The sequence below is a fragment of the Limulus polyphemus genome, unplaced genomic scaffold (assembly GCF_000517525.1).
Source record: "Limulus polyphemus unplaced genomic scaffold, Limulus_polyphemus-2.1.2 Scaffold138, whole genome shotgun sequence".
NCBI lineage: Eukaryota > Metazoa > Arthropoda > Merostomata > Xiphosura > Limulidae > Limulus > Limulus polyphemus.
The window spans coordinates 784,864-797,302 of NW_013665748.1; the positions used below are offsets into that span (position 1 = coordinate 784,864).

The 12,439-nt window shown below is 30.1% G+C and overlaps 1 long non-coding RNA gene across 4 annotated transcripts in view; it reads right to left on the reverse strand.

Annotated features, from left to right (window-relative positions):
- LOC106474435 overlaps positions 1 to 12,439 on the reverse strand; it is a 138,366-nt gene that overhangs the window by 115,723 nt on the left and 10,204 nt on the right. For 2 of the 4 annotated variants that reach the window (XR_002608922.1, XR_002608921.1), the window contains exon 4: positions 11,756 to 11,912. This is a non-coding gene — a long non-coding RNA (uncharacterized LOC106474435). Of the gene's footprint in view, positions 1 to 9,664; positions 11,913 to 12,439 lie in introns of those variants that run through there. The other 2 variants (XR_002608919.1, XR_002608920.1) reach the window with 1 other exon arrangement.

The following is a 12,439-nucleotide window of genomic DNA, read 5'->3' on the forward strand; positions in this document are numbered from 1 at the left end:
GAAATATTACTGTTGTTCAGCATAAGATTGTTTTATGTCTACCCACCAGTGGGAGATGTACAGTTGGTGAAATATTGCTGTTGTTCAGCATAAGTTTGCTTTACGTCTGACCACGAGTGAGAGATATACAGTCGGTGAAATATCACTCAGATACAGCATGTCTAGTTTTTTCTATCAACTAACTGAATAGTAGGAAAAACTTCCAAGTACGAAGATGAAGCATCATGATTATGAAATAGTGAAAAACCTACGAAAACAGTATTTGTAATAAGGATTTATGATAAGGTACCTTCCTCGTGATGCTATGTATAAGCCTATCTCAAAGTCTATTGTTGTATCAAATGTCTCCTTTGTGAAACCATTATATACTCGTTTTTACTCAAATGAAACCCTATAGCTGTTTTGGTGAGTTATATATAATTTTATTTTTGTCTGTTTCCACAAACACTGCTAATACATGATGACGCAGTCTTGTATTTGCATACTGTATACTAAACAACTCCATTGTGAAATTAGGTTTTACATTAAAAAAAATTATGAACATCCCAATTTCTTCAAACCTTTATACGGAATCGCATAGATTCCCAATGAAATTACTATTATATCAGATCTAAACACGGTATTATATCGTTCTGCATCTTTTGAAGGTTATAATTTTCCTTTGTTTCTTTTATATAGCTTCAAACTCGTATTTTATTTCATAATTATTTGACTGTGTTCTTATAGATGATTTAGGGTTGATAAAGTTCATGTGTTGTGAACAAAGAAATGTAAAGTCTTACAGCCCTTCTCTTCAAACAACCCTACAGTTTCATTTACTGCCGAAATCTAGGTGTGCGGATTTAAAACTTGTTTTAAAGTCAATTTAAGCGTAGGTAAGGTTAATTTTTTCATAGCTGAAATGGTGTGCCAGATATTAATAAAGTAAGAAATAAACTTGATAAAAGGAACTGTACAATCATGTTTCTGTTGGCTGAAGAACAACTTTAATATTGCGAAAGTGGTCGCATTTAAAAAAGAAAAGAAAAAAAAGGTTAAGGTATTGTTGATAATATCGTGTGTCAACCACTCTCCGTTTGAACAAAATTTCTAAAATATCTTTAGTGGACGGAGACCATTTATAATAGAACAATTAAACCATCTGACAAGAATCTAACCAAGTTTAGATCGGTAAAACATTGTATAGATGCGGATAAGAACAATGTAAGAGTTAACTGATAAATACGACCTAATTGCTCAGGTTTGAGTTACTGTATCAAAGACTGGTGGGTTCAATGTTCACACAGCACTATAAAGATAGTCACACACACCAAATAAAACACTAATCAAAACAACGTTCAAGTTATTGTATTTAATTACAAGCGCCAACACATCGGATATCTGGTTTCCTCTTCAGAGCTACATGAAATATGCTAAAGCCCTAAAATGAAGCCCGATAAAGGGCGGTTACCCAAAACCTCGTTTCATTGATTAAAAACATATAATCCAATGTTGATTTTACAGCTATTTTGACTTGCATGTCACGTTGAAGGACAACTATCTTATAAATCGTAAAGATATATCACTTTCTCACAATATTTTTGGTGTGATTAGTGTTTGATAACAAATGAGACCTGAATCCACTATTCTTCAATTAGTATCAAATAATAGAAAGTCAGGAAACGTTAGCTCTTAATTATTGTAATGAGGCCTATATAATTCAAGGCGATTTTAGGTTGTTAATAATGAATTTGTAATAATACCGAGATTTATTTACTTTTTCCACACATCAGTTTCATTACTGCTTATGAATGCAATATTATATACATTTTTACGCAAATAATTGTTTTTCTAAAAAACAAAACAAAAAGCAAACATAAATCAACTTTGAATTCTGTGTGACCTTCACCGAAAATCACCATGGGACTTAAGGATTACCAAAACTTTTTACCAAAATAAACATTTTTAGGGTCTTTCTTTGTAAGAAAACATCTGAACATTTTCTCGAGGACAGCAATAAAGCAGATGTGGTCAGAGTATTTTAAGACACATTCAACACGCAGCATGGCACTAGCTGACTGAAAACAACTGGCTGAATATAAAAATAAACACTGAGCATTGAAGGATTCGAGATATTTCTTTTGCCAGATATGAAGAACACAGATGGAAATGGAAACAGAAGGAAAAAATACAAATCACCTCGTTTTTCATGTACACAGCTTCAGAACTATAAAATTCCAAATTAATACAATAATTGTTCTATTTGTAATGAGACGTCTATAAGAACATTTTTCATTGTTTTTGTTTCTGTATAGCTCTCAGAAAAATGAGGGAGATTGTGAAAAACAAAAGCAAAGTTCAAACTATCAGCTATTCTCATTGTGACATAACTGTGGCGCCAGCTATTGGTAAAGATAAAAGGTAGACGCACACTCAGATAAAATAATAATACACACACCTTAATTATATCTATAATACCAAATAATAAAATTTAAATTTGTATTAAAACAAAAAGCGTGTCAAAAGCAATCTACTATCAGGTGACAATCAGTGTCTGTATTGTTGTTTAATTGTTATGGTGGGTACGCCTTTTACAAGCCGGTGAAGAATGATTACAATTATATTTGTCATAAGACAATAGTATCAGGCCTATTACATTTTCAAAAACTACATTCTTAATCTAGTCCCCTAGGGACAAACTTTTCTAATATTAAAAATCCCTGACGGACTAGATTAAGAATGTGGTGTTCGAAAATGTAATAGGCTTAATGTCTTATGACAAATATAACGGTCTTTAATTTGTAAAACGCCTTAAATGGTTGAACATGACGTTTACTATTAATGTACGTAGATTTAATACCACAAAAACTTTGATACTAATTTAAAGGGCATCGTTTTTTGTTGATCTAATACGGCTCTCCCTATCGTGCCAGTGAAAAATATTTTAATTATTATTCATTTTATTCCGATATTACACGCACATAAAACAAGCAACCGACTATATTTCAAGTTCCAGTAACATACTTATATTGTTACATTCAATCATCTCAATTTGACATTAACATATATATATATAGACACCTACCCATACATAAATATAAAAGATGATTGAACTCATATTAAAGTTTTACATCTAAGATATCCCTAAACATTCTAAACCTGCATATTCAAGTGTCATGTACAGAAAAAATAACAACTTCAGAAGGCCAAAGTGTTTAAAAGTTTTTCGTGTGAGCGAGGAAAAAAAAAGTACTGGTAATTTGTTTAAACAACTCAACTTACAGTAGATACAGATCAAAGAACTGGTTACACGAACCGCTGACCAATCTTAGTCTTATCAAATGCAAGTTCATATTTCGTTTGTTTGCTTACCTCCATATTCGTAGACCCTAAGAAAAATAAGTTTTCGGAGCAAATTGTCTTGTTTTTTTTTTATTATTTTCCGCACCATTTATCATTGATGTAAGCTTTGGCAAAGCATTCGTAAATTTATGTACAGCTTTATATGTTGTTTTTTGTTTGTTTCGGAAAGTTGCGCAAAGCTACAAAATGGTTTCTTACGCTACCCGTCCATACTTTAAACTAGTTGGCAGCACTCACCGCCAACTCTTGGACTATTATTATCGAACAGTGTGATTTCGCTTACTTTTATAATGCATCTATAGCTCAAAACAGCGAAGCGATAACAGGATATAAGCGACTGACTCTCAGATTAACAGTCCCGCACGCTTTATATATGAATGTGTATTTGATAAGAGCAATACTTATATGACATGTACCATGTATGAAAATATTATATATATGTACGTGTATAATCGATAAAACTTTCAGATAAATCTATATTCAACCCTAAACACTGATGATCCCGGCCCCATCATCTAATAATGACACTGAATAACATTAGTTTCTATCATTATATAATTAATGATTTATATAAAAGAGAAACCTGTTGAAAGGAGAGGGAAATCCACTTTTACTTAAATAATAAAACTTTGAGGACAGCTGTTGAGTGGATTATTTTATTTTTAGAAAATTTATTTCAATGTTTCGACCAATGGTGTCGTCATCATCAGGTAAACTTATGATATAGTGTTAAGTATTAGTAATTTACTCGAGCATTTTGTTCCAATTTAGAATATATATAAAGAGACACCTATATTTTGATTTAAATTAGGCTTTAAATCGTGGATAATTAACGCTTCTTTAATTTTTCTTCTATTGATATTGTTTTCTTTACGGCTGAAAGGGCAATCATGTTTGGTGGGACGAGGATTCGAACCCGCGACCCTCAGATTGCGAGTCAAACGCCCTAACCACCAGGGTGTCATTGATATTGTTCTCAGCAATTTAAAATCGCACTTTACATAAATGTCGGTTACATTTTCCAGTTTTCGTCGCAATTTACTAAAACAATAGCCAAAAAGTTCATTACCAGTTTTCTTTAAAAAGTTGAACTTTTAAGCAAGTATGGAGTCCCTTACTGGAAAAAAAAGTTATAGCCGGGATATTTGTTATGTCCCGAAAGATGTAATTAGTATTTGCTTATCTTGTTGTTTTATCAGAAGTACCAAAAATATCTGAAAGTTCTTTCGCCCAAATACCGTCCTGAAATTGCATTTCTATGGAAATCATTCAATGTCTGTATTTACCATAGGTAATGTGACTGTGATGGAAGATTGATCCGGGCCTGGTGGTTAGGGCACTCGACTCGCAATCTGCAGGTCGCGGGTTCAAATCCCTGTTCCACCAAACATGCTCGCTCTTTCAGCCATGGGGGCATTATAATGTGACGGTCAATCCCACTATTCATTGTAAAAAGTGAAGCCCAATTGTTGCCAGTGGATGGTGCCTTCCTTCTAGTCTCTCACTGCTAAATTAGGGACGGCTAGCGCAGATATTACTTGTGCAACTTTGTGCGTAATTCAAAACAGACCTAATCAACCGCTTGAACTTTACCACTCGGTAATTTCACTGTCTACTCTGCACGAGTGTACGATCCACCCTCCACATTGTTAGTAAAATATATGCATAATGATATTATTATATGCGAGATGTTTGAATTGAATATAATGTGAATCTTATAAAAAATTATAACAAGGAAAATAATTTATAAAGAATATTTTAGTTTTGCGCAAAAGTGACACGAGTGGTATCCACGTTTAGCCAACCCTAACTTTAGACCCACAGAAGGCAGGTAGTCAACAGCACTCACAGCCAATTCTTGGGATACCTTTGTATTTGTAAATAGCAGGACTTGACTGTCAGTTTTGTAATGCATCCATGGCTCCTAATAATTAATATATAGTGCAATTATAAATATACCTTATACACATGAATAACAATTGAGCAAAACAGTAGCAATTTAATAGTTTTCAATAACCTTTGGGATGTGTTTGAATATCAAATGACAGAGAGGGTTTCTAATATTAAAGAACTAGAAATTGTAGGCCTGTCAGTCTGATTTTTGTTTTTGGCATGTGTTAGAATTTACTTTTAGGGAATTAAAAATTGGACTTGATAAACACCACTTGGCCTGATGTCAGGAAGGAGTTTTCTTGTTTCACCAACATTTAAAATTTTTTGGAAAATGTTTGTTTGTTGTTAAGCTCAAAGCTACACAATGGTCTATCTGTGCTGTGCCAACCATGAGTATCAAAATCCAATTTCTAACATTATAAGTTTTCATATTTATCAATGAGTCACTGGCAGGGGGTGGCGTGGTTAAAAAAGATTATTCATTTTGGGGATGAAGACATCTGAGTAGGTGGTGTGTGTATCTTGACTTATAGAAAACTTTTAGCTACCCATAATAAAACAAAAACATTTTTTTCAGGTAAAAAAAGACTCATCTTACAAATTAAGCAGACATCATAAAAGAAAACAAACACTGGGACAATTTTGACTTTTTTCTTAAACTTTTAATTGGTACCTTTTCAAGAAAACCATTAATGAGAAATTTATTCAAATTATTTGGAATTATATGTAATGACTGGGTATTAAATATTTAGTGCTTTGATCTAATATTTTTGAAAGGCTTTACAAAGTATTGAATTTTTTAAACTCAGTAGCTTTGGTACAAGTTAAAAACAAATTATACATTCTTACCAGATTTATGAATAGTAAGAGTTTCCTATATATCTACCAGAAAAAAACAAATCAACATAAAACTTAGATGTATCATCTTGTGATCAAAACCTGGATTTAGCTTTAGAGAGAGATAGAGAGTTTCTGTTGTGACAGTTTCAACAATAATTTAGACAAGATCAAATTTATATAAAAAAAAACGTATACATACCAAGAACATAATAAATTTTTAAAACTAAATCAGTTTTTGTTTTCTGAGTTTTAAAGGGGAAAATGAGGAAAAACAGATAAGTAGGCATATACACCGTTAGTACATACAGATACAGTGTTTTTGACATACTTTAACCAGTATATCTTTCTATAGGTCTTAAAACATCAAATATTTTAACTTAGATTTCTCAAAAGCTTTTGTTGTATGCCATTTTTATTAAAATATAATGTGTTCTTCTAACGTTTTTACAAAGAAAAATTATAAATTGACAGACCCAATATCTGGTATTATTTACATATTATAACACATTCTTTAGTTTCACTCACAAGTTCTTAGAATTACTAATGCATTATAAACGTTTTGACAGCTTCACTTAAATATTTGAAGTTGTTTTTCTGATTGTATTCAAAAATACTTATTAAAAGAACAAAGTATAATTTTCTAATTTATTATTAATTTTTGAAAATTCATATACCATGTTAAGTATATTTTAAGCTGTGTGAGAGTCCAAACTGTAAAAAAAATGCAAAAGAATATTAATATTTTTGCAATGATACGAAAATGCTACCTGTTATATGAAATATGACCTCTGAACAAATATGCAAGTTATTCCAATGATGTGTTGATGTTTTCAATAATCAGCATTTTGACTCTAGAAACCTAACACTTTTCATTTACTTAAGAATTTTTGCTAATACAATTTTTTTAATTTACTTCTTTTGTCTTGCTACAAATATATAGAACTGAAATGATACGAGTTAAAATGGATTTTCTAGATAATGATAACATGTTATGTTTTTATTGTTTATGTTTAATAACAGTATTTCAGTAGTTTCTCCTTTTCTAGTTTCATTATATTAATATAAGACGTGAACTTTCACGACAGTTAGATTTCTTTTTTTTTTCATAGACACATAAGTTACTACAATTAAATCAATGTATCCTATTTAAAGCCTCAAATTCAATGGCTAGCTGCCCAAAATTACTTATTATTTTAATTTTCTTTCATATTTAATTCTGATGAGCAGTTTATTTTCAATGGAAATTATATTCACAAGAAAAAATATGTAGTTTTAGAACCAAAGGTTATCTTAACTGCATACATCAAAACGGTATATTTATATGAAGCATGATCTGTTTGTTCTCTCCATATTCTTCCCACACATATATTATTCTATGGAAATCAGAACTTACGCTGTCTTAAACAACAAAAGAAGATAATCAAGTAACTAAGCATTACTAAATTTTCAGTATAATCACCTAGTATTCATGCTGAAGTATGTTCAACTGGACATTACTGATACTAGGTGATAATTTTACACTTAATATAAATTGGGCACTATTGGTACTAAATGATAATTTTACACTGAATAGGTACATTTCTTTCTTGGCATTGTTTCTTTCAATTAAGTTAAAATTCAAAAAGCATCCTTAGCAACTGACTCAATTCATAATAACTATAACTATCATAGTTTCATAGAATAATAATAAGAATTTTAAATTATTCTTTACCACAGTCACAAGAGAACTGGTGTTCATAAAAGGTGCAATACACGATCAAATTATATAGTTATAAGCCACACTATGTCACTTGCACAAATTTCAACACTTGCACTCGTATACAATGAATTCATAAGTCATAATTTTGGATGTGAAAAAACTTTAAAAATGCTTCCTTTCATCTTAGTATTTAAGTTATTTTGTATATATTTGATCAGAAAGTTCCATTTCATTTACAATAATTATTAAAGTTTCAATTTGATTGATATTTATTAACATATTTCTTTTGATACTTTATTTTGCCAATTGCAATATTTGCCAATTCTCGCTATAAATCATAAAAACACAGCAAAATTGGCAAAGATTTATCTGTGACCTAGGAGTCTACCTTTCAAAATGGCATCATGTTTACCTTTGTCAGATTGATATCATGAATTTTGCTGACAGCATACTTGGTTGAGATAAATTTATGTTTAAAAAATACATGGTTTATTTTAAATAAAAATAAGTTATTTTATTTACATGCATTGTTTTAATTCAACAAATAAGGACACTGGAATATCTTACAGTCACCTACCACACTTGCTAAACCTAACTAAGCTTACCAGATGTGGAAATGTTTGTAGCTGTCAAACATATAATTAATTTAACACAAATCATTTTCAGGAATAAAAAAAAGCATCTATAGAAATTATAAAAAAAATGTCTGTATCTATAGTTTTTTTCCTTATTCTTCTGTACTTCTCATTATATTTCTTTGTTCAACCCTAAAGGAACTCCAGGTAGTTAGTATCTTGAAAAGCCACAAGTGACTTCTCATACCAATTTATTTACTCTGTATTGATGTACATTTTTTATAATCTATCCTATCCAATAGCATTTAGCTGAAGCTATTTTCAAAACCCGAGCTTCATTAATAACACAGACCCGCACATTTAAACCTCATACAAGTTGTTTTGGTTTTAATATGCAGATTTCAAATATAATTTTTTTTTTTTCTGTCACATAAGGATTTTTTGCAAATCAGGAAAAAACAACAAAAATACAAACAAACTGAAGAAAAGGGAAGAACATTGATGTCATGAATATGCATCCTCATTCATCACGATTTTTGTATGTGAAATCTACGTCTTTTAGTCTCAAAACTACGTGTTGTGGTCTTTATTTTATGTATTGCATTATGTCATTTTATGAAAAATTTGTATGTGATGGAAAAAAATTGATATCATTTTTGGATTCAGCATACAGAAATTACTGTAGAACATGTAAAAATTTCAAGATAATAAAACCATTGCAGGCCTGTGTAATTGTTCAAGTTATATGCTGTGACATTACAAAAAAGCAGCAACACATGGCAATAATAATTAATAAAACCACTAACCAAAATATACAGCTCTTCTTTTCTTATTAATGTGTGTGTGTTTGTGTTTACCACAGAGAAATTAAGATTCAATACAAAAATCATACAAGATACAACTTATTTAGTGGCTAAAACATTCTCTAAAAAAATGTATCATCACTGCACTCCTACATCTAACGCAGTTTCATAAAATTTATTACATTAATTTTTCTTACTAGATTCATGTACAAAAAGACTCACTTTGGTCATATATTTTAACAGGTTTATCATACTTCAGATATTTGTCATGAGCCATTAATAATGACTGTCAAATATTATGTTTGAATTAGAAACGTACATTATAGTTAAAATAAAAACATTTGTTTCTAGACAAAATTCACATTAGTGAATTTAGACATTTCTCATAAATTTGAATGGAAAACAACAGCTACTCATTTATTATGAGACTCATTATTAACAGTTTTGTGAGATGTATAATTATTCTTATGCCTTATGAAAATTATATTGAATAAGTAAATATACTCCAGAAATTTAAAAAATACTTATTCTAATGTAAAGTTCGAATATGAATAAGTACAGTACATAAGAATATTATAAAACAGCCATGATTTAGATCCCTGGTTAAGACTACTAAAGTATTTGGAAAATTTGAGAATTTTTTCAACACTCCCACCATTTTCCAACAATTTAAGTTTGTCCAGGTAATGGTTTGTTCGGTGATTTCTAAGCCTTGCAATGATCCTTTTAAACTGCATTTGAAGAAGTTTCATAAAATTACTATTCTCTTGCACACATAATGACTCTTTCTTAGTCACATCTTAACTGGTAAATACAGTTCTTATTTAAATACTGATGTTGCCTACATTTCAACTAATGAAGTCTAATTTACTTTTTTGTCGGCTCAAGGTATCAAATCATCAAGATTCCATAGTTTTAAAATGCTTGAGTCTTAACTGACAATGACGTTTTTTTCCTTAACTGTGGTTGATGGAAGTAAATGCTATTTTATCAAAAAATGTTTTTTATTAAAAAATGGGTCTACTTATGAGACTACTCCTTACTGTTTAGTTTCATAGCCTGCATCTTACAAATGACTTAAAAAATTAAACAGCTGCACCATCAACAAAACAAAATTATTAATCTTTACAATCAGTTATCTTCATTTTATATGAAGCTATAAAGCTTTTTAAAACTTATTCAGAGTAGATACCATTCTTTAGCAATTATTATTCATAAAATTAAGAAATAAACTTGCATAAGAAATGTTCTGATACATATCTGAAGAACAATTTATGTTATTCATGCTTCATAATTCATAGATTTAGACAGAAAACAAACTAGATTATGTTATTTGTAAAGGAGAGCATAACAACAAGTTTCTACATTTCATTAAATTTAATATAAAGCACTTTTTTATTCAAGGATAAAAAAAGGTTTTTTATTAATAAACAAAATTATCTTGTTTCTGTTAGATATATATAGATTTATCTTGATAGTTTTATATTTGACTTTACATCACGAAGCTATTTTCATAACTAACATCAAAATACTTTTATTTTCTTTCCTTACAACACTTTGACAAGTGTACCTGGTATCTAATCTTGTTTAATGCCTTAACTTCTCTCAAACCTCTTCCACTGAGGAACATAATTTATTAAAATAAAATATTTTTTATTTTCATGGATATGATGCTCCCCAATAACAAAAGCATATCTTGTTTAAAAAGTCTTAGGAGACAAAAACGACAGCTCTTTTAACCTTTAAACTAAAATAATTACATTAGGCTATATCTAAGAAACATGTATGTACATTAACCTCAGCATGAAGTTTTTAGTTGAGTCCTTTACTATTCTTCTAGTTTATTATATTTCAGATACTGAATGATCATGTGAATGTGGTTTAGATTCAGGAACTTAAACATTTTTAATCCTAGATATTGTATCTTTGAATTTCCTTTTTCTTGAGACTGTGCTCAGAAGTCTGAGAATAAATTATTAGTATCATTTATTTTTTGTTCAGATGGAATGAAACGATGATGATTTTAATTATAAAATTGTGTATGTTACTAAATTCACCAGTGATAGGAAAGTAAAGCAATGACAACAACTTAATACTAGACTAAGTTTAACCCTTCTGGACTTATTTGATCCAACACTAGTTCCCACAATATTATAATGAAATTATATATATATTTTTGAATTTATTACAATGAAAATTGACATTAAATTATAACATTTAACACAGTAAAAGCTATCTAATGAAAAAGTTATTCATCAAGGCAGTTTCAATTTGTTTGAAATTGCACCAGGTAAATATCATCTGAAACAGATGCACCTAAATTCTGAACATAATAGGAGGGTTAAAGCATGTTTTACAGTAGCCTGTAAACTCCATTTTTTTCTAGTTCTGGGTCCACAGGTATTCAGGAAGATCCTTCTAAGTTCCAATGGAGACAGATGCAGTTTGCCACAAATTCAAGCAATGCTAATAACAACAACATGCATAACTGGTAATATTCTAAAACTATACTAAGTAGTTTTGATAATTATTTGAATTCTACATGCTTCAAAATTACAAAATTATGCCTTTATTTGTAAATCATTAAAATTTTCAAATCTTACCCTTTGTTTGTGACAAATTATACCCATTTTCTGTCAAAACGTGACATTATATCCATTCTCTTTGACTATCACATAGTCTCTGGAATCTAACGATATCTAAATTCTTACAGTTTCTCCTCACTTCCTAGTGTGGCAGAAAGTTGACATCAGAATACTCCTGCAAAGAATGAATGCAAGCTTTCAAAAGAAACTCCTTAGTTTTTCACACAGAAATTCTTTCCACATTAAAATTCTCTAACCTTAGCGCAGCCTCCCCTCCCAAAAAATACTTTCACAATCACTATAATACTTATCACCTTAGCGCAGCCTCCCCTCCCAAAAAATACTTTCACAATCACTATAATACTTATCACCTTAGCGCAGCCTCCCCTCCCAAAAAATACTTTCACAATCACTATAATACTTACTTGCTAAACTAGTCCTTTCAATTTTCAATAATGCATTAAGCCAAGGCATGATAGTTTCTGTTTCTATAATCCTAATAAAACTTATAAACAATAAATATTAGGATTTTAAGAATCATTAACAAATTGTTAGGACTTATCCTGAATATACTAAAAGTTCAAGTAGAGTTCATGTAATTAAAAATAAGCTAAAAATTTGTGAATGGTGGATTATAATAAATTTAGCTTCTCAACTTAAAGGAAAGCATATATACAGATTTTTTACTTTCTATGTGTGTGT